The sequence below is a fragment of the Thunnus thynnus genome, chromosome 17 (assembly GCF_963924715.1).
Source record: "Thunnus thynnus chromosome 17, fThuThy2.1, whole genome shotgun sequence".
Taxonomy (NCBI): Eukaryota; Metazoa; Chordata; class Actinopteri; order Scombriformes; family Scombridae; genus Thunnus; species Thunnus thynnus.
In genome coordinates this window covers 29,725,781-29,750,223 of record NC_089533.1, presented here as the reverse complement: position 1 = coordinate 29,750,223, position 24,443 = coordinate 29,725,781, and the positions used below count along the sequence as shown (strand labels likewise).

At 40.1% G+C, this 24,443-nt stretch overlaps 1 pseudogene; it reads right to left on the bottom strand.

Annotated features, from left to right (window-relative positions):
- Positions 1 to 14,267: 14,267 nt before the first annotated feature.
- LOC137200801 (uncharacterized) lies at positions 14,268 to 18,894 on the bottom strand (annotated as a pseudogene).
- Between the last annotated feature and the right edge of the window lie 5,549 nt (positions 18,895 to 24,443).

Genomic DNA, 24,443 nt, shown 5'->3' with positions numbered 1-24,443 from the left:
TGAGCAAGTGTACACAGAGTCACATAGTGGAGGAGGGGCCAAACCATTTAAAATTTTATAAACTAGGCACAAATTTGAGAATAATCTAAAATTGCCAAAGCTCAGTAAATTGTATTTCTCCAGTACCCCACAGTGATGGAAATGCATTGGCTTTTTGTCCAGAGTTTTTAGAGTTTGTTTGTATAAGGACTCAAGAGGTTTTATGGCTGTTTCTCCAGCCTGCCCCCAACATGTGATGCAATAAGACATATGGGAAAGAATCATAGAAGAAGAATCGAGAAATGTCAGTTGTTTAATGACAACTTTCTCAGTAACCTTTGTGAGTACTGGCAGTATACTTAATGGTCTGTAGTTACTGGCTTCAAGGCAGTCTCCAGATTTAAAGATAGGCATGACAATGGCACATTTCCAGTCATCAGGAAAGGAGCTGTGTTTAAAAGGCAAGTTAATTAAATGAGCAATAGGGGGAGTTAAAATATCTTTGTGTGATTTGACAAACATAGTATCAAATTGGAAAGCATCTCTACTTTTGGAGCTTTATAAGGAGCTGATGATTTTGTTTACTTGTAACTCATTAGTCTCTACGAGCTTGAAAACCTGACCTGTAGCATCTATAGGAACAATATCCAGTTTATTTTTTGTAATTTCTTTTCCTAACTCATATACAGACTCAAGAAAAAAATTATTAAAGACAGAAGCAACAGTAAAATGATCTTCCATTAACTTTCTCTGTACTTTGAGTTTAAAATCTCCTAAAGATTTTGGGTCCCTCCTTGTGAGATTATCGATGTTTGTCCAGATCAATTTGCTGTTGCCTTTTGCCTCACTCAAAATATTGAGATAAAAACGAGATTTAGCTTCTCTTAGCTCTTGGATAACTATGTTCATTAAACCTTTATAAATCAGCATGTCAGTGTCTCTTCTAGTTTTAATTGCCTTCCTTAGTGCAACATCTCTAGATTTCATCAGTTTCCACAAATTTTCATTAAACCACGGTAAATTGTTTTTATTTTTAGATTTTATCTGTATCCTCACATTAAATCTTTCCCTCACAGAGTTGATTCTGTGAGTAAAAGTATCACAGCCATAGTCCAGATCATCAGAGGACAGTACATCATCCCAGTTCAAGCTGTTAATTTCATTGATAAATTCTTCTTGCTTAGCTCTGGGTATGTCTTAGTTGCCGTAGTCTTAAATCTACTTGTAGTCAGTTTTCTTGCACATGGGGTTAGGTTATGATCTGATAAGCCAGTGATTAAATTATAACTTTTAGTTATTCTTTCTGGTTTGTTAGTAAATATCAGTTCAATTTGTATACTGGAGCATTTTGCAATACTAGTTGGACCTTTTACTAGTTGTTCTAGTTGGAATTTCTTTGTGATCATTTTTAGCTTTTTCCTCTCTTTATCCTCCCAGTTCACATTAAAATCACAGATAAGTAATAATTCTTTGTTGAAATTGCACTCTTTCAAGACTTCTGTGAGTTGATCATAGAAAGTGTCATCTGCAGAAGGGGCCTATAGACACCTATGATGTTAAAAGACATTTGTTGGGATAACATTATTTTTATCCCAACATATTCTAACATGTTATCCGCATTATAAACCACACGTTCACATCTGATGTTGTCTCTCACATAAAAAAGCACCCCTCCTCCTCTTCCATCAGGTCTGTCTCCTCTGAAACATTGGTAGGAGTTGTTTGTTTCAACCATGTTTCAACCATATTTCAGTCAGACAGAGAAAGTCCAGATTTGAGATTTAACACAAGATGAGTTAGCCGATTGCTCTTTGCAATAATGCTTCTGATGTTAAAATTACCTCCGAATAACCCCCGTGGTTTCAGCTTCGGGTCCCATAAGACTTTTGCATGATTGACTCTTCAATGCAGGGTTTCGACACACAGTGGTGTCAGCAGCCAGTTTTGTGAGAGAGACACTGGACCTGTCAAGGTTTCCACAGCCCGGTAGCAAAAAGCTATTCATTGAGACATCATGCCTCATGTTAACAAAGTTTAGCCTGTTAAGGGAAAAGCCCGGCTCAGAAAGTTGCTGCTCATTCATCACTGGCACCAGAGGAGTCCCAGACACACTCGGGCACAAATCAGCATTGAAGTTCTGCAGCACTCCAGAGGTCAATGGTCCAGGATTTAGCTAAACATCTCCGGAGAGCAGGATCAGCATGAAGAGGAGACCTGCTATTCTCCAAAATGGGGCTGCAAATGACCGGTCCACTGGATCAGTGATTCGCTCTCTTACCGGGGTTCGTCCATGCCGCAGGACAGAGGAATAGATTGCAAAATATCCTAGTAAGTTATGATGAAGACTCACTGTAGGGGCATCAACTGGCCATGAGCCAGCATTTGTCCCAAGAATACCAACAATAGTCCAAAAAGCACTCCATGAAACACAGCCCAAGTGTTGTTGCTGATGAAACACTGCTTTGAACTTGACGCAGTTTTTGACAGGCATGCTCTGTGGTACAATAAACGGCCTCGGATGACAGTCCTATGTAGCAATCCCATTCAGGATCCCAGTGGCCAGAGGGTAGAAGCTCCTCTTAAGCCCCTCAGCATATATGCAATATAATAAAACTATATTAATATAGTTACCACTAATTCTAGTGATTCCATATTGTGGAGAAGGGGGAAGACTGCAAACCGTTCTGTGTATAGAAGGCACACCGATTTTCTGTGCAAGTCTTTGTGCTGCAACAGACATCTTTTGGCTTTGTCCATGGAGCTCTTGACATAAGCTATGTCAAGGGGCTTGAACTTGCAGGGACTCTCGAATAGGTTGTGTGTGTCATCCTGCTTAATGACATTAGCAACAAGAGTTCCGTTGGATCTTTTCTCCAACACAAAAGGCATAGTTGTCATTGTTTCAGGAGAATACAGCAATCACATGTTTTGGCTGACACATAGCGGGCCATCTGGCTTGGGCACCCTATGGGCCATTTGTGCCTTTCCTTCTCTGCCAACCATTTTGTAAAAACTGAAACAAACAGATGAACAAACTTTCAGCTCATCATCTCTGCGCTTCACCCACGAACACCACACTGACCACGCCGCACTTCATTCAAACGGCACATTTTCACAATTAAATATTAAAACGCAGCACTGTTTCTAAGTGCAGTGTGCTGCCGTGTCTGCATCCAACTTTCATTTTTAGGAATCTATTTTTATATATTATTTTCTTTAAAACCTGGAGGTGATTCTTAAATGGGAAGGATGACACCTCATTCAGTGAACACTTGTGTGAAGTGTGCAACATCTTCATGCAAATGCTGCACACTGTGAACATTGGTCCATATAAGTCTTCACTGTTGTCCACAGAGTGCTTCAGGAGATTGGGGACGTAACCAAGATATGCCTCTCTCTTCTGAGCATCAGATTCTGGAAGGATTGACATGCCCACAGTCATTGACAGAAAGTGTTCATATAAGTTGTCCAACAAGATGTCCCGGAGAACTACTGGCTCCGTGTATAACAGTAGGTGGTAGAACTGTGTTGCTTTCCAGTGATCCACTTCATGCAAAGAATGGTGTTGCCTTGCAAACTCCATTGGCATGGCACCCTGCAGTATTATCATATGATGTGAGATTTCCTGTCTCTGTAGTGGTGCCAGCCTGCCATGAACAGGTCTACACAACAGATTAATCAGCAATCTTTTCACCACCCCAGGACAAATGAGGTGCATGTAGTCCAAGGCAAATAGCTGAACACACAGAACTCCAGCACTGTAAAGGGGTGATTGTTTTTTCTGATGGCCTGTGTAGTGCACTTAATTGAACTCCACATCTGACATGGACTCAAAAGTGTCTTTTGAGGGGTAGATGACCCTTCTCTGGACACAAATGCTAGGTGCCACACACTGCTCGCACTCTTGGAATCCATTATGTCTAATAGTGCACTTTAGGGAAGCTCTTGCAGGGGCATCACAGACAAAAGCATGAAGTGCATTGATGAACTATACCATTTCGCTGAAGAACCTTGATTTCCTAGACCAAGTCTGGACATAGTCCTGGACTGGCTTGGGCCTCTCTGCCCCACAAAATAGTGCAACCAGGAATGGTTCAGAATTTTGGGATGTTGCCAATATAGGCCAAAATTGCAATTTCAATGATTTGATAAGAGGAACACCATTGACCTTCAAAAATAATTCAATAATTCAAATTTGGGCACTGTGTAATGAGTTGCAAGATGCCCGTATCTAGGCCATAATGGATACAAAATAATCGATAGAGGTTAATGACAACAGCTGTTCTGTGTGATCATAGAGATATTCACAGAGAAGTTATCAGTTCCCGTCAGTGTGGGTCATGGTGCATCATCAGCGTATATCAGAGGAAAGCTGGTTGCCAATATAGGCCAAAATTGCAATTTCAATGATTTGATAAGAGGAACACCATCAACATTCAAAAATAATTCAATGTCTCCTCTGAAATTTGGGCATTGTGTAATGAGTTGCAAGATACCCATATCTAGGCCATAATATGAATACTATCTGTTGCGCTTGTCTACACAAGCCACTGAACATGGGGTGGAATAGGGCTGGGTATTGGTATTTGATAACGTTAAGGTATCAACCAAAATAACCCAATACCATGTAGTATCAGAAATTCTCACTTGCTCACAGCCAATCATTGCAAGCATTCTTTGATTTAATGTGATGTGTAATTGGCCCACTACCACAGCAGCTACAACCCATGCTTTGCAGGTGCAGGCATCCTGGTTACCTGTGAGGATCCCACTGATCCTCACAGGTAACCAGGATGCCATTATGCATTCTTCTTACATAAACTGGTTAAATTTTCAGGTCATTTCTGTTAAGATCTAAACTCCCGCATTGCTGACAGACATCCATCAAATCTCTATTTTATGATTATTAAGTTGTCTGACAAAATAATTAATAGAGGTTAATGACAACAGCTGTTCTGTGTGATCATAGAGAAATTCACAGAGAAGTTATCAGTTCCCATCAGCGCATATCAGAGGAAAGCTGGTTCTCTGCTGTAAGAGAGAAGGTATGAGCTCTGGATAAAGTGAAGTCACTTCTCAAACCTTCCCCCAGACCTTCCTTACAGGCAACACTTAACATTTCAAAGACAACAGACAGACTCTTTGTCTCTGATGGTGCTGATGCGCACACAAAGTGAGCTTGTGACCAGAGTGTCACCAGTTCAATCCACCAGACCGGAAGGTTAAATCTGGGTGGGGAAAGTGAAGAAGCAGTGCTTGCCCCTCCCTCATTACCATCACCAAAGTGCCCTTAACTCCATCTGCTCCAGTGGAGCTGCTCAGTGGATGGCAGATCAGACTGTGGTTGTAATGGGCAGCTTCCAGGTATGAATGTGTAGCTGTGAATGTGATAAGGGCGTTCCTGAAAAATAGAGCTTTGCTCTCAGTGAAATTCCCCTGAATAAATAAAGGTTAAAAAAAACAAACAAAAAAAAAAACATGAAGTTTCTCCATGAATAAACAATGTTTAATACATCCCTGACTTTTGCATCAGATTTTTGGGACGCTGAGGTTTTCCTTGCTGTAATTGTTCCTCCTAAACTGAGCGCCCCTACTGATATTATATTGTAATACATGCTATGTTTCTGCACAAGTGTGTTTTATTCGCAACAAAGCTGTGCCATTCTTGTGGCAGAGTAGGACACTTTCAAGTGCTACCACTGTAGTACAAGTAGTAGCAGTAGCAGTAGTAGTATGATACTAGTAGTAGTGAGAGCAGTTGAAGCAGTAATGGTATTAGTAGCAGTGGTAGTAGTAAATGGTAAATGGACTGTACTTGTACAGCGCCTTTCTAGTCTTCCGACCACTCAAAGCGCTTTTTACACTACGAATCACATTCACCCATTCACAAACATTCATACACTGATGGCTGTGCAGTAGTATTTGGGATTAAGTGTCTTGCCCAAGGACACATCAGCATGTGGACTGGAGGAGCCGGGAATCGAACCGCCGATCTTCCGATTAGTGGACAACCCGCTCTACCTCCTGAGCCACAGCCGCAGTGCTAGCAGTTGTAATAGTAATGCTATTAGTATTACCAGTAGAGGTCTTCACTGATCCACCCAAAACCTAGGATCCGAGACCCAACACAGGACCTGTATGGGTTCAGATCCTCGTTTTATATGGTCAGTCAGGTCCGGGTCCGGGTCGGGTCGGGTCGGGTCGGGTCGGGTCTCATTCTATTGCCACAGGTCCCGGGTCTGTTTAACATCATGTGTAATACCCTAGTGGATCTGAGATCAGACAGTGCTGATCAATATGGAAGTGCTGTGTGTTTGTGCAGTGCAGTGCAACAGCAAGCAAACTGCACAGTGCATCTGTGGTATCGGTGGTACCAGATGACCTGTAGCAAGTGCCCCTGCTCAGGTGGTGAAGATCAGACTCATCTCGCAGAGCAAAGACGATAGCAAATTAGCAATGCTAATGATAGCAGCTATGCCAACGAATGAGCATTTATTATAGTTATTACAGTCGATGCAACAAAACTGCAAAGCTGATTCTAAATGAATCGCGTTTGTCATCTGTCACCATGACAGTAAGTGGACTTTTAAACTGAAATAACAAGTGGATTAGCCATGCCATTTCAATCAGCAAGAGAGGAGTAAACAGAAAACCTAGATGTATTTTACATACCTTCTTGGCAAGGAGGATGGATTATATGCATCAAGGCCAGGCACAGGGGAGAAGGCTACTAATGTTACATTAAGTAAGACACAAAGTTTTGTTTTGACAACTTGTAAATTTAACTTGTAAATTTATTTTAACTTGTTAATAGCAATAAGCTGTGAAATTGGTGCCGATTGGGTCTGTGTCTGTGTCTTTGGGTCCAGCATTTCTCAGTTTTACATGTCTCAGTCTCAGCTATCAAATAATAGGGTCTGGTTGGGTTCTGGGTAGTACATCTTTCTGGGCTCTGGCCTGAATTTTTGGACCCCTGAAGACTTCTAATTACTTTTACCTAATGTCAGCCATGTGGTTTTCCCTACAGTGAGTGAGGCGGACAGTGTGGTGAAGGTGGCGGAGTGGCAGCAGACCTACTATGCCTCAGACTCTGGCATCCAATCAGGAGCCACCACAGTGCGGGATGATGAGAGCAGCACTGAGTACAGCAGCAGTAAGAAGTACACTGGCAGTACTACAACTAGTACTACCACTGCTCCTGCTACTGCCACTGCTGGGGGAGGAGGAGACACAGTGGCCGGTGGACTGGAGAGCCCCACAGGTGAGACTTTCCACAGTGCTCTCACTGAGTGATAAAATTATGTTTTTTTTGGTTATTTTCTAACCCTTATTTAACCAGGAAGTCTCTTGAGATATATAGTATTATCTCTTTTACAAGGGAGACCTGGCCAAACTGGCAGTGTACAATAGGTGTAAAACAGTCATTTACATCAATCACATCCAACTATGGTGACTATGATGAACTAACCAAATATGAGAGAGATAGATGTGACCATTTAAAACGATTACATCCCTCATGAAACATTTTTAATGTGATGCTTGAATGCCTGATATGAAGGCAATGTTTCCAGATGAAGTTTATCTATCCATCCATTACACCAAGCCCAGGATAATGCATAATATTTACCAAGTTTTAACATTGTTTATAATTTGTATTTTAGTCATTTGTTTATTTGTTTGCCCATCGATCTGTCCAACACAGGAATATCCCAGATATGACTGAATGAATTTTGATTAAACTTTAAAATTTGATCCATCAATAATATAAAAATATGTTAAATACAGTTTAGTAATAGTAATAATAAAAATGTGATGTAATACTGTGAAAATGTGAAGTTGGTTGTGAGTGTTGTACCACCATGTTTCTACAGTAGTGCAGAATGGACAAACCTAACACTAGCTCTAAGTGAGGGCCTTTCGCATTTTTAAATTTAGTGGGTGGCCACCAGAAATGCAGCAGTTGGAAGACGAAGAAGAAGATGAGAGTGGTTGCTGTTATCCACCCAACATTTTGTATTGTGAAAAGTTTTTGAAACCAAAATCTGATAAATGGAGGACCATACTTATTATTTAGGAAAATCACAGGAGCGTGAATCATCGTCATCAAAGAAACGAAAACATGAAGGAGCTATATGAAATCGGGACACGCGACGGCATAAAATGAGGATAAATATTGGTGTTGCCTTTCCCAGATGGAAATCCCTGATGGGAGAGAAATGTTTGCCGACTGACACTGAAGTTGCCTGTTTTCTGCTGGACAGGTAAGAGTAATGTTAAAGATTACAACCGAATGTAATATATATTTCCCCCCGCTGCTAATGGTTCAAACTCTAGATGATGTAAAATGTTTATTAGCAGTACATTAGTTTCTCTGAAAAGAAAGGTCACCACGTATAACGTTAAATATTAGCACACTGTAGCCTCAGTTTGTGCCTCTCACAGAGCTGGTGGTAACGTAGCATTAGCAAGTCTAGTAAGAGACAGCAGAGAGGCGACGTCGTGCTAATAACCCAAAGATTTATTCATTTTCTGTGGCAGTAAGACAACACACGGACCGATAACTAACTAAGATATTTAGGGCTGGCAATGTACTAAAGACAGTAAGTCAGAGTAATGACTTAGTGTGAACAAGTGAGAAGTCTGCTCATCACCAAGTTAATACATTCTGTGAATATTTTTCACAGTGCTCCATAATTCTTTGTATGCTCGTAATTTGTCATTTAGGAGCACATGTACACACTGGGGGGAAGTTAGCTTGTAGTCCAAAACAAGTAACCTTTTCCCTATTTCAATGTTTAAAAATATATAATTACCAAGCTACCAAGATTTTAATTTTATATTTATCAGTCAAAAGTAGAATTTTTCTGTTATTTATTTTGGTATGTTTATCCCAGTGAGCCAAGGCTCCCAGCATCTTAGGATACAATATAATGTATTACAGGAGTATGTTACTGTGTCACGCAGCACGTATTTTCTTGATGTTGCTATTGTTTCTCCAGCTATGAGAGAGGTCCCGCAGCATCAACTCCCATGAAGGGAAAACCTTTTCATGGCACATCTCAAGCAGCATCTAGTATTGGTCCTTCTAGTGGGATGGACAGGCATGTAATCATATTGAAACATTTGTGCTGTCCAAATATGTCATTACAAACAAAAAGTTGGTGATTGTTTTTTCTAAGTGATGTATAGAACATGCTCTGTTTATTCTTTACAGAGATGAGCTTCTGAATGTGATTGCAGCAGCCACAGAAATGCAGGTCCGTGAACAAAGGTAACAGTTCAGCTGTCATAGCTTCTTTGCACTATATGTCTTGTATTTTTATATATTAATAATTTATATATTTTTAATGATTTTATTACTACAGCTTACAGGACATGAGTATTGTTGAGGAAGACATGGAGGAAAATGTTTTCAGTGACCCCCTGAACAGTAAGTAGTACATCCTAATGACATTTATTACTATTTAGTCTTTTCTTTACAGAAGTAATTGTTTTCTGAATATGTTGTTCTTTACAGAATTGATTAGGCAGATGAAGGTTCCCTTTCCTTTTGTCAAAAAGATGTAGAGAATGCTGACAGATCTGATATGGTGTGTTATCACTCAGTCTTTACTCCACTATTTTTGTGTGGTGTCTGTTTTTTGCAAATTTTACACATATGCCTTTATGTTGTGCCTCAACAGAATGGGTGGAGCATTACAGAAAGTACCATCTATTGATCGACTGGAAGTTATGGGAATTGACAGTGCATGACCAGCCATCACATGAAGACCCTCCAGATCAACATTCTCCCTGTGATCAGGCACCCATTTTCCCAGCCCCACAGTGTGTCCTTTGTGAAGATGACATCATAGGTGTTCAGATAAATGTTCAAGCCTTTTGAAGACTGGTGTGTTGTGCAACTGCGTTGCCCCCTTTTAGATCAAAATCGCTTCCAAGGGCACAGCAATTAGTATCGTATGGGTAAGTCTTGCTCTTCCTCCAGTGCTTCATATCTTCCATGGCCAACATCTACAATGAGGAGATCCTCAAAGAAAGAGACCAACTCACTGAGAGCATCGATGTGGTATTGGTCTGACTCTTGGGCTTGTCAGCCATTATATGTGCAGCTATTTGATTGCTGGAAGGTGATAGGATATGTTCAATCACACTGCCCTTGGTGTTCAAACAGACTAATTTTTATTGTCCAGATTGAAAAGGATGTCCAACAATGTTAGTATTTGATATAGTATTTGATATTTACATTACAAATGTCATTATTCTTACTGTTTTTTACATTTTAAATTTTGTTGTTCAAACTAGTAAATTACAGTTTACATAACCTGAAGTGGTAAAATTATTCCATAACATGTACTTCAATGCCCTGTTCTGAGGCTCATTGGTATTCCAACTTTACCACTGTTTTGTGTTGCTTTATAATCCACACATTTTATTTTATAGTATTTTACACTGAGGCAAAGCACCACTTTCTTTTTCAAACTTGTAAAATACAGCTGTCCCCTATAATGAAAATATAAATTAATATAACTGGAAGTGGTAATGACAATGTACTGACACTGCAGGGATATACTGTCATTGTATAAGTATATGTTAATATGTATATTATTGCAATAATTACAGCACGTACATCGGTACATCTTTTTTTTGGTAAACTTGCAAATTTAAAAATTGACTAAATGTGAATATATAAACAAAAAAGTAATAATTATCCAGAAAATATATAAATATAGAAAATGTATGGAACAAGTGTAATAATAAATAAAATATAAAAAAATCTAACTAATAAATAAGAGATTATTTTTTGATGCCTTGATGATGAACAAGCAGGTGTGTGAGTTCTTGAGGTACTGTGTGAACATTCCAGAGGGCCTGGAAGGAAACCAGTGTACTGTCCTTGGGGATCAGGGAACTTGTCCCTGATCCCCCAAACATAGCAACTGGGGATGACAAGTCGGTTTTCTCACCCTAAAGAGCCATGCTGCCAATAGATGAAATGTCTATAGGCAGCGTAATGGTACTCCCAGTTGTCATCCCCAGGGTCCCTGGTTTGGCCTAATACCGCAATGTCCTCCCGATATTGCCTGTGAATGCGTAAAAAGCCTTCTTCAAGGCAGTACTGGGAGAAGTGCGGTATTAAGGTCACACAGTCTGCAGGGTCCTGGCCACAGCATTTCTTCCCCCGATCCGTAGGCATGTCCCTTAAGTTACCACAAGTACACCATGGTACCTCTGGCACTCCAGCAAAAGGTGGGGCACCATGCCTGCGCTGATGCATCATCAAGGCATCAAAAATTAACCCTGGCTGCCTCTGAAGGAGCTCACTGGTGAGCTGCCTGTGCTCCTCCAAGGTCATCTCTTCAAGAAGTCTCTGAAAAAAAAAAACATAGATAAGGCTTTATAAGTTATAAGTTTCATATTATGTTGGAAATATGGTAATAGCAGTGCAGAATATGGATTGTAGGCTGTCCAGGTTTCCCAAACATGTCTACAACAATAATATGATTTTAAAAAATGTCAAAAGATCGCTGCATGATACTGTTCCTATGTAGTATTTATATAATCATTCAGTAGCGTTGCTGATGTTTTCAATAGCTTCTTTCATACGGAGAACCTACATTATAGTTGTAAAGAGGATCTGCCTTTGAGCAGCCTTTGCTTTTTTACACTGAACCATGCAAAGCCGACATAAAGCCGCCTCCATGTATGGTTTTACAGAGTTCTGGATTCAGAGGCGTGATGGAGATCAGACTGATCAGAGCTTTAAACCCTGCCATTAGGGAGGATAAAGACATTACTAGGACGAGGAGAGGATATTTCTCTTCGTTTGAGAACGTTAAAAGTTGAGTTAGACTTTTCTGTTGGCTTCCCAACTCATTTTAAAAGAGACAAGAGAAAAAGAGAGAGAGAGCTGAGAGCACCAGTGAGAGAGAGACCAGCTGTGGTCAAGTGAGCTAGAGGGTGAATGAAAAGAGGGAGAACTGGTAGTGAGGAAGCCGGTGAATCAGATCAATAAACATTTTCTAATTGTTTCACAGCAGTTAAATTCTAAAGCACAAACACCCCCACACACCCCACAGGTCTGAATAACCAAACAATAAAACAACATAGTTGCTATCTTACTTATGAGTTACAACCTATAAACTATAGTATTATAGACTAAATAACAGCGGTACTCCGGTACTTGACTCTGCAAACGGATAATAGAATATCTAACATTATCCTGCCATCGCTATCTTGCTATCAATAACACCTAACGAATAAAAATGCTAATGTTAGCTTGTATTAACAAAACAATAAAACATTCATTGTTGTTATCTTACTTGTGAGCTATAACCTATAGTATTATAGACTAAATACATCTTCACCTCACTGACTGTGAAGTGCTCGAGAAGTGCTCGAAGCTGTTGTGGACAATGCCATCTTCAGCAAATAGCTTCTTGTCCTTGAAGGCCACCGTAGCTTCTGGAACATCTTCAAAGTTTTAGGAAAGGGAGGGGTGAGTGGCGGAGTGTTTCAATCTAGAACCTCACCGTTAGAGGTCGCTAAATATCACACATACTACACACTGGACCTTTAAGTATGAAATCAACTTCCACAGAGTGAGATAATCCATCACAGTATACATGAAGAAACTTTGGGCCAAATCCACAAAGAGTGGATTGCGCCTGCTAATAGCACCATGAATTGCGCAGCATTTGCACCCACAATCTACCCTATTTTAAAAGGTCCTATTCACAAAAGATTTTGTACTAATGATATGCCAGTGCGAACATGCCCATAAAGTTTGACAGCTGAGTGCAATTTGTCCTTGTTCTGCATCTGAGTGAGTGAGTGGAGTGATTTCCAGTGTTGCAGGCTTTTCTCCACATTTCAGCACACAGAAAACACAAAAGCCTCAAATTGCGCGTCTTTAATTAGCAGAGCTTCTTTTACTTCTTTAGCATTTCGCATCTATAAAATATACTGAAATGTCACATGTCAAAATTACAGCTATGAAATGTGACTCCGGCAGGTCTTAAACGTGTTAGATTAATGTCTGAATCTTACAATAATATTGTTTAGGTATCACTGAATGTATCCGGGATTTTGCAGAAACATCAGTACTGATTTTCTGTTGCCCACAGCTAGCTGTGTGTCACAGCTGGCTGCAGAATCACACAGCGTCTCCAAACTGAGAAAGAGGCTGTGCGCATGTATGCACGCGACCTAGCAGTGGTAACTTTATTAACATTAGATCAGTCAGGATCTGACGGTAATTAATGTTCTGCTACACATCTACACAAGTCAACTGTTACACATAGATTCCAGGTTTATATGGTGGAATTGTCTGTAATAAAGCAGTCCTTATGGGTGAATCCTAAGCTCCATCAGGACATTTTTATTTATTACTAGCTGAAAGTCAGAGTAAAGCCTACCACCCCATACCTACTTGATCGCCCCCAGTGTCTGACTGAACATTTCATCCTTGATATTATTAAATATCGATTTCTGACGATTGGGGGGGAGGGGGAGGTGAGGGGGGTTTAGCACTTGCAAAAGCTGCACAGTCCTTCAAACATTTCATTCTGTTATGCTCTGCTTCCCATTAATCACCTGACAAGTTTCCTCCAGGAAATAATCCCTCAAAAACATGTCACCTAACAAATTTTATTGTAACACCCATGCTGTTAGTTGAGATAGAGTTGTTTCAAGCTTGGTTTGACACCATGACACTAAACAAATACACCTTAAAAATCTAATTACCCATGGTATGCAAAATGTCAACTAAATGACGAATGGTAATGAGTAGGCTATAACCTGGGACTATGGCCCATAAATCACAACATCTTTGCTGGCATTTTTCTTCCCTATAAAAGTCCCACAGTCTTCACATACTAAAGGGAGTTAAAGTGTATGTCTGACAATATTCTCTATTTTACCTGAGTTGATGTATCCAAAGCTTAATATGTCTTATTCCTCTGAGGCTGTTTACACTTGGTTTTAAAATGTGTTTCAGTGATCCAAACACAAGTGGACAGCTGAGGCACATTGCCGTTCACACCTGTGTCTATCATATGTCTCCAAGGTGTCCAGCTGACCACTAATGCTCAGATTTCATTACTGCCTATGTCACTTCAAATCAATCAATCTTTATTTATATAGTGTCAAATCACAACAAAAGTCATCTCAGGGCACTTTTCACATAGAGCAGGTCAAAACCGTGCTCTTTAATTTACAGAGACCTAACAATTCAGTGAATGCACACAGATGGAGATGAGGAGGAGAGAGGAGTTCAGTGCATCATGGGAAGTCCCCCAGCAGTCTAGGCCTATAGCAGCATAACTAAGGGCTGATCCAAGGTGAGCCTGGTCGGCCCTAACTATAAGCTTTATCAAAAAGGAAAATTTAAGCCTACTCTTACACATAGAGAGGGTGTCTGCACCCCGGACTGAATCTGGAAGATGGTTCCACAAGAGAGGAGCCTGATAGCTGAAGGTTCTGCCTCCCATTTTACTTTTAAAGACTGTAGGAACCACCAGTAAGCCTGCATTCAGGGAGCGCAGTGTTCTAGTGGGGTAATACGGTACTATGAGCTCTTCAAGATATGATGGTGCCTGACCATTAAGGGCTATGTAAGTTAGGAGAAGGATTTTAAATTCTATTCTAGATTTTACAGGAAGCCAATGTAGCGAAGCTAAAATGGGAGAAATATGATCTGTTTTTCTAGTTTTAGTCAATACACTGCAGCCGGTCCAGAATGCAGCTGCAGAGTCTTGTTAGGGCAGCCTGATAATAAGGAAATGCAATAATCCAGCCTAGAAGTAACAAATGCAATTTGGAACAGGATGTGCCTGATTTTTGCGATATTACGTAAGTGAAAAAAGGCAGTCCTTGAAATTTGATTTATGTGGGAGTTAAAGGACACATCCTGATCAAAGATAACTCCCAGATTCCTTACAGTGGTGCTAGAGGCCAGGGTAATGCCATCTAGGGTAGTTATATCATTAGATAATGTGTTTTGTTTAGAGCCATGCACAATAACTTCAGTTTTATCTGAGTTTAGTCATAGAAAATTGCAGGTCATCCAGGTCTTCATGTCCTTAGGGCATGCTTGGAGTTTGTTTAACTGATTGGTTTCATCAGGCTTCATTGATAAATATAATTGGGTATCATCTGCATAACAATGAAAATTTATAGAGTGTTTCCTAATAATATTACCTAAGGGAAGCATACACAAGGTGAATAGTATTGGTTCAAGTACAGAACCTCGTGGAACTCCGTGTCTAACTTTTGCCTTCATGGAGGATTCATCATTCACATGTACAAACTTAAATCAGTCTGATAAATAGGACTGAAACCAGCTTAATGCAGTTCCTTTAATTTCAATTAAATGTTCCAGTCTCTGCAAGAGGATTTGATGGTCAACTGTGTCGAATGCAGCACTAAGATCTAACAGGACAAGTATGGAGAGAAATCCTTTGTCCGATACAGTTAGGAGTTCATTTGTGACTTTCACCAGTGCTGTCTCTGTGCTATGATGCGCTATAAATCCTGACTGAAAATCCTCAAATAAACTATTGTTATGTAGAAAGTCACATAACTGATTAGAGACTGCTTTCTCAAGGATCTTAGAGAGAAAGGGAAGATTAGATATAGGTCTATAATTGGCTAAAATGCCTGAATCAAGAGTAGGCTTCTTAAGAAGAGGTTTAATTACAGCTACTTTAAAAGACTGTGGTACATAACCTGTTACTAAAGACAGACTGATCATATCTAGTAAAGAAGCGCTAACTAAGGGTAAGGCTTCCTTAAGCAACCTAGTTGGGATGGGATCTAAGAGACAGGTTGATGGTTTAGCTGAACAAATCATTGAAGTTAGTTCAGAAAAGTCGACTGGAGAAAAACAGTCCAAATATATGTCAGCATTTACAGCTGTTTCTAAGGTGCCTGTGTTGGGGAGAAATCTGTGCCTGTTGAGGGCAGGAGGTGGTGAATTTTGTCTAATAGTTAGAATTTTATCATTAAAGAAGCTCATGAAGTTGTTACTACTGAGAGCTATAGGAATACATGGATCAATAGAGTTATGACTCTTTGTCAGCCTGGCCAAAGTGCTGAAAAGGAACCTATTATTTATTCTCTTCTATTAATGCTGAGTAATAGGCTGTCAGGTGGGGAAACAGGAGTGGACCCCAATGCAGAGGCCGGAATGCAGATATGATGAAAATCTCCTTCAATCATGGATGGTCAAGTACAGGCAAGCAGAGCTGAACAGGACTAGCAGATGAGATAACACAAATGACCCAAACAAAGACTCAACTCAAAATCAGACCTTAAATACAGACTAAACTAATCAGGGAATGGGTTACAGGTGACGAGACACAAGGGAAGGCTGGGAGTGATTGGCTGAGGGAAACACAGGAAGCAGGGCAGGGCTGACGAGACTGATACAGGGCAGGTGTGGGGAAGACACAGAGCAGAGCTGGGCTAACGAGGGTGAAGCAGGGCAGGTGAGGAGGAGAACATGAACACACAAGGGAAACACAGTAACAAAACAAAAACCCCAAAAAAACAATACTCTAAATACAACCCACACCAACCTGTCCAAGGACCATCATGAACCCAAACTAACGTACACAACACACCAGGCTAAACAACAAAAGGCAGTCCAAACCCACCACCCAAGAAAACTCATATGACCTGAAGGACTAAACAGAAGTGCAAACCAGGAGACAACAAAGAACACAAGAACATAAAAAGACTATCTTGCCAGACGAAGCGAGATTCTTCCACTTTGGTGGAACGCCAAGTCCTTTCCAATTTTTGCGATGTTTGCTTTAATTTGCAGGTTTGGGAGTTATACCATGGAGCTAACCTCTTATGTTTTATTATCTTCCTTTTTAAGGGGGCTATGGAGTCGAGTGTTATTCGTAATGAGCCTGCAGCACTATCAACAAGATTTTCAATTTGGGAGGGACTAAAGTTAACATAAGAGTCCTCTGTAGTATTGAGACATGGCATTGAATTCAGTACTGATGGAATCGCGTCCATCCAGTAATAGGAATTCGAAAGTTATTAAAAAATTATCTGATAAAAAAGGATTTTGTGGAAAAATTATTAAATGTTCAATTTCAATCCCATAAATCAGAACAAGGTCGAGGGTGTGAGTGAGTGGGATTATTTACACACTGAGAGAAGCCAATTGAGTCTAATAATGAGATAAACGCAGTGCTGAGACTATCATTATTGACGTCCACATGAATATTAAAATCACCTACTATAAATACTTTATCTGTACTAATGACTAAGTTTGATAAAAACTCTGAGAATTCAGATAGGAATTCAGAGTACGGACCAGGAGGACGGTACACTTCCACTAGAAGGTCAAAGGGCCCTGCACATGTCAGTCTGTTGCCAGTCAAGCGCCAGATTTGTTTCACACAGGCTAGCTAAGAAAACAAAAATGTTTCAAAAACTACTATATAGTTATTGGCTATTCCAATTGTTGAGATTGGCAGGATAAAGTCATTTGGCATTGATGTGCTGTGACCAAAACAACCACCACATCCTGCATTGTTGCATTTTCCTGTTATGTCCCTGTCAGGGATGCATCTGGGGCGGCTGTGGCTCAGGAGGTAGAGCCACAGCCGCTACACTACAGCCACTAATTGGGAGATCGGCGGTTCGATTCCTGGCTCCTCCAGTCCACGTGCCGACGTGTCCTTGGGCAAGACACTTAACCCCAAATTGCGCCTGATGGCTGTGCCATCAGTGTATGAATGTGTGTGAATGGTTAGCTTCCTCTGATGGGCAGGTTGGGATCTTGCATGGTACCCCCTGTACCATTCAGCGTATGAATGTGTGTGAATGGGTGAATGTGATTCGTAGTGTAAAAAGCGCTTTGAGTGGTCGGAAGACTAGAAAGGCGCTATACAAGTACAGTCCATTTATTATTACCATCTGGATGCATTAGTGTTTACACTACAAAAGATACTTTATGTGGTCAAATGTGTCCCAGACCAACTCAGCAAGAGGTTTGAGTGATTGGATCACAATGCATCTTGATGGTCTTTTATAGTTGTATTTAGCACTACCCACTTGTGATCCGATCACCCAAGATGCATTTTAAAACCGAGTGTAAACAGGGTCTCTGTATCATAGAGCTCCATTGTTGTCCAAAAACTATTAAAAACACAACAATAGCCACACTAGTGCACTGGGTGACATGTTCCTTCATTGAGTAACATTTACTAAAAACTTCTTACTAGGTGTAATGAAATGCAACTATACATTTGTGAGCTATTTTTAAAGACTTAGGTCTTCAGTAGGAACCAATGGGCTTGGGGCTGAGAACCACAGACAGAATTAGGGAAATCAGAGAGACAGACTAATACAGTGGTTTTGTTTTTTTGAGGGGATACTATATGTGGACAGTAAGAGTATCACCAGTACCAAATATCACCAGTCTTATTATGCTTTTCCTTATTTTCAGTCATATCTATAATTTTACAATGTCAGATGTTTATATTACATAAGTGCCAAATGATGAGGTAAACATACAGTATGTAGAAGTGATCCCTGTGAAAAATAAGCTCAGGCTTCAGACTGCTCTGAATGCTCGGTCTCCGATGTTTATTTTTACTCTCAGCCTGGGCTAGCCCGTGACAGATTTCTTTACATGGTCATCTGCTCCACACATAGTGTGCAAGTTCACTGCTTTGCTCCCCTAACATCATGGTGTTTTTCCATTGTTTTGGGGGTAATCACGCAGAGCCATGACTTGAGTCAATCTGGCACACTGTGAGTGTTTTTCCATTACACAGCAGGGCATAGTAAAATAAGTAGTTTACCTGTTGGAGGAGTGATGGTCATCTGCAGCTCTTCATCAAACATCATCATCACTGTGGCTGCTTCTGCTTGTACTATTCCTCCCTGCATTAGTCTAATTGATCTGCTCAACAAACAGCTCCAAATATCTCCAGATGTTGTTGTATCGACCAGTTTTTAGCACCGCTAATGAAGCTCTGCTAATTTGGTGAACATGTTTGATTTCCTGTAATTTCTTCATTATAAAGGTCCCCTGTTATTTAGTCACTTATTTTTTATTTTTTTTGAAGCAGTAAAGCAGGAAATGTTGGGTTTGTGTGACATATAGGATATTTATGTGTATCTGCCCACTCAATTGTGACATTATTGTATGCATATGATATTGATTTTGTATCTTTACAGATACCATACAGATACCCCCCATTCAATTTATGGCATAACTGATTTGAGAAAAGGCACAAGAGCGAATCTGGGTGTATAAGCCGTTGCTTGCGCTGCGTTCTTCAGTTGGCAGTTACACCTAGTAAAGAGTAAAGCTACTGAAGACCAGCAAAATCACCATTTGTTTTCATTTATTCTTTCAGGTGGGTAAATGTCACCTAAGCACCCTCAGATTTTGTCAGTAGTCTACCCTTAATGGTTAATTTGTTGTATGGTTGAACTGTAACGTAAGGTAGCTGAATACGAGTGGATGCAACCATCACTATGCTAGCGTAGTTCATCAGAGATTAATACTGTAATTTTGACAATTTAACCTGTGACAACACATTAGCTAAGGTTGTAAGGACTGTAACTGTTGGTAGCTGTTGTTGATTTTGTTTAAATATGTTGAATTATAATTTTATGGGTTATTGTTTGTCGGACGATTGAGCTAAGCTAAATAACGCTAACGTCAGCTGTCACTTGTTGCCATAGCAATGGTAAACATTCCCGTATGGGCTAATGGGATGTGGGAGTGCAGAATCAAGCTTCATTGTAAATATAGTTAAGATACATTGTATTTAACACAGGATGTCGGATTTTAATAGTTAGTAAACTTTTAGAAAAGAGCTTAATACCATTTAATTTATTGTAATCTTTGGGTTCATATATTGTTTTCTATAAAATATACTAGTCATAAGAATTGTAGATCAATGAATGAGTTTTAATACCTTTTTGTGATTTTTATACAATATTGTGATTGTTGCCCTATTTTGTACATTGTTCTAAGCCAGATGGGTTGGCAGTTACACCTTGTAAAGAGTAAAGCCACTGACAACCAGCAAAATCACCGTTTGTTGTAATTTATTCTTTCAGAATAAAACCATCCCTCTTTTTCTAAAAATATGTTCATCCTGAGTCCAGTGTGATTGCAACATTTGCATTGGCTGTAACTTAACATGACTGATACAGCTGCCCCTCAGCAGGCTTCTGGAAAGCTGGTGCCAATCAGGCACCTGATCGGCAACACCTGGGGGTACCAGAAGCTCAAAACAAGAGGCAATAGCAACAGCAAAATAAGCTGTTTGGCATTGGCAGAGAAGATTTGGCAAATTTTTAAAAAGGGAAATAAACAGGCTTTCCAATGGTATAAGATTTATTGCCAAGAAGCATTGTTACAACAAAGAAATAATCTACCAAACACAAATTTCCTTACTTTTTGTGCTAAATGTATTACTAAATAGAACTACTTTCTACTTTCTTCAAACTGATTTCATGGAAGTACATCAAGCACTTTCAGCAGTACTAGGACTGAGTTATAGCTTATCCAAACTAACCATCTCTAACAGGGTAGGTATTTTGTAAGTATGAATGTCCTAAGCAACTGGAATCTGATTGCTGTTACGAGAAGCTGTTGCTGGATCTGATTCGGGCTCAAGGTAGAAGTTGCTGTCCCTGTCCATACGAGCCTCCTGGATGATGCTGCGTTTGTGTTCTGAAGCCCACTTTTTGTTAGACAAACCTCACATGGTGTACAAAATGGTGGCAACATGCATGTTGAAGTTTGTTGTTGTCGAGCAGTGACTAAACAGGGTTGCATGACCTGAAGCATGCAACAGCTGGGCTAACTCACCTTTACTGAAATAATGATGTGTGTTGTCTCGGCAGCAGCTTGTATATTTGCACTTGTTGCTCCCAGCACTTGGCAAATCCTCTGTGGCCTTCCAGATAGTTATGCTGCCAGGATTTTACATGATGTTAGTGTTTGTTCTGTAAGTTACTGAGACAAACCAGCAGCGCTAGCTGGCTAATATTTCCGCCCCGTTTCAGATTATAAGTTGGTGATTGGTGCTAATCATCAATTAGACATATGTTATTTACATACATACAACATAGCTAGCCCACATTGTTAGAGTAAAACCTGAGTATCACTACAAACAATCAAACCACGGACATAATGTGACCACCTGTACTTACGAGACACAACAGAGCTTTTCTTATGAAAACCAGGAGCCGCTTGGGGAGGGATGATGATATCTTTAGGGATGACTGTGGGATGATTACTGATGAATTCCAAGTTGGTGCCCAGGTTCCTGAATCTAATGCAAAATTATAAACAAAAAAAAAAATTATAGGATTGGTGTCAGTGCTGCCCTAAACCCTGCATCCCCTGGAGTCTTACCCTTTTTAAGTTTCTTTACTTGTCTGGATATTTCATCTATTGATATTGCTTTTATGAGAGATGGGTTCTGATGTGAAGAGACTTGTTTTAGTTGAAGTTTTCCAAGGTACATTTCTGTTTTTGTTATTTCCATTTTTCCTAATTCATCATTATATAATTTATCATAACATTTTGCTAATGCCCCTGCTATCTCCTCTTTCTCAGTTGTAATTTTAGTAGTATCATCTTTCAGTTTAGTACTGTAGTTTGCTTAGGTCCTCCATCATAATGTTTTTGTTTTGTAAATGTGAGTGATCTCTCTATTTCTTCTGTCAACAGTTTATCTATTTCTGAACGTTTCTTTTTTTAGTTGTGTGGTAATAGCAGTCTTAGGGTTAAATCTGTGCTTCTCCTCCAGAAGTTTAACTTGCTCCCACTGTCTTTTCTTTGCAGATACATATGCTATTATTTCCCCTCTTTTGCTCCTTCCCATAAGATGATCTCATTGATATCCCCCATGTTGTTTATGAATATCTGCCAGAAAAATATGTAAAGTCTTTAGCTGTTGAATGTAATGTTCTCCAAACATCTATTAGACCTGTCTCTGCACATATTCTCCTTAGTACTGTAGCTGTTTTTTCTGCCTTATGTGTTCCAGCTGTTGAATCTATATTGGGGTTAAGGTCTAAGTTGAAGTCCCCGCCAATAATCACTCCTTTCCCTTGTGTCATTATTAAATCTGTCTTTTTTCTTTCTATCATTGTAGATGTGGTTGAGTCCAAAATGTTTGTAACATTGCACACTGACATCAGGGCTTTAATCACATGAAAATTTCATGCATGCAATATACAAGTGATACAAGTGAATGTTCTCTGTTGCACAATATCAGATAAGCAGCCTAAGTATCCGAATGTGTTGAGTGCAGGTTGGACTCCTCCTTGTTTTCAGGAGGGCTAAAGCTGCAGTAGGTAACCCGTAAATTTATAATTTTTTTGTCATATTTGCTAAAACTGTCACTATGTCCTGACAGTTGTACCTAAGACAGATAATCTGTGGAAAAATCAGGCTCCTCTGGCCTCACCTAGTGCTCCTAATGCCATTTGCCAAAATCCACCACAACCAAATCAAAACAACCAATCAGAGCCAGAAGGAGTGTCTGACAGAGTGCCTGACAGAGTGTCAACATGGATATATTACAAGAGCTGGATCGGGCACTGCCGCTCAGCCTTACAGCCAATTTGTCCCAGTGGTCACTCGCGGTAGCATTTTCCTCAGTGGGGTGCACAACGTGGAAGCAAACCCAGAGGCTAGAAACTTTTTTGGTGTATGCACCAGCCGTGCATTTCTTATAGGACTGAGCGGGTGCCAATTTTAGTCCAGTAACCAGCTCTTATAATACATCTATGAGTGTCAATCACTGCTTCTGCACATGCTGCGGGCAGCCCCCCTCGCCCATAAATGCTGTCACAAGCTCAATAGCTTCAGTGAGTGGCTTCAGGAGCTTTGCAAAAGAAATGGCGGATAAACAACCACCAGCAAAGAGAGAACTGCCCATCCGTCCTTGGCCAAAAACAGATTATACGACAAAAACAAGTAAACAGAAGAAGGCAGAGGAAGAAAAGCAAGCTAAAAATAAAGAATTAGACCAAGCACGAGATAAAACAACTGTAAATATTGGAGTGGCTTCCTCAGAGGTGGAGGGAGCAACGGCACCCAAAAGGATACAAAACTGATGCCGAGTTAACTACATTTCTGCTTGACAGGTAGTTACCCCTGCTTGATTTATGTTTGATTTGATTTTCGAAAAAAAATTACCCACAAGGCTAAGATGGTAATGGTTACAGTATTACACTGTAGTGAATATCTCATGTTTCTGTAATGTTACAGTCGGGCTAATGTTAGCTTGTGTCTGATGCTAAGGCTACTAGTTAGCACGTTTTACAAATATCTTTGTGAAGGCAGTCATATTGGTTTGGTGTTTGTCCTGATAGTTATGTGTGCCTGTGTTCTCACAGCCAAATGTTCTTATAAGTGGTTTTACTGCTTATTTAGCACTTTTCATGACAGTTCGTGTTATCAAGCAAGCATCTAAGCACTGAATTAAGCCTGTGCTCGTTCTTTTACTGAATGCATCTTGTTGTAGATTACTTTTCATGTCAAAAAGATTTACTTCTGCTGCTTTGCTGGCCAGCAGTGTTGACATTTCACAACAGTAATGTCTTGCCTCAGCAGCTGTGGCCATTTTCACAGTGTGAAATGGCAAAATAATGCAGTGAAAATCACTGCTGCTTTTTGGAACTTATGCTGGGTGCAGCTCTTCTGTAAGCCCGCTGTTTATGTGCTGATAATAACCCCCAGCTAGGAGGATATAACGGCCTCAGCTGTATTCATGGTATGTAATTAGATGTAAGGGTTGTCCTTGGGAAGGAGGAGCAGCAGGTATCAAACAGCTGATGACATCAAACATCAGGCTAGGGTCCTGTGCCAAACATTGATCCAACACTTGGTATGCCAGATTTAAATCCAAGTGTTGACTTTGCTCCTAGAAGTTACATAGTACAGACACATAGTAAACAAAATATGTTTGCTGAGGCTCACAACATCCACAGCTAAACAGCTAACAACTATTACATTAGGTGCAATGGGAATTGTTTGTTTAGAAACAGGCATTACAACTGAGGCTACTTACATGTTCATATGAAATCCTCTGCAATCTTACATTTTTGATCTGAGCAATGTTCTCAGCACTGAGGTCCTTGGGTGTTTGGCCCACACGATATCCTCTGCCCTGTCATCTATAGCCCCTGCCTGATGCACCTCATACAAGGCTCCCTTGTCTGCCTGCCTGTCTGCTTGTAGAAGCAGCTGTGGGGATGCATTCAAACAGAGGGATACGTCTTCTTTCTAGGAAATTGCATAATGTCAGTTTTAGGAGTTGCGTAAATATTGTACATGAAAAATATTTCATAATTATCCATTGTATGTGAGTTGGCTGACAGGACTAACATTACTGCCCTTAATTTCTCTCTTCAAATTAAACTCTAAGCAAGAATTATGTATGTCACTGCAGTTTTATTCT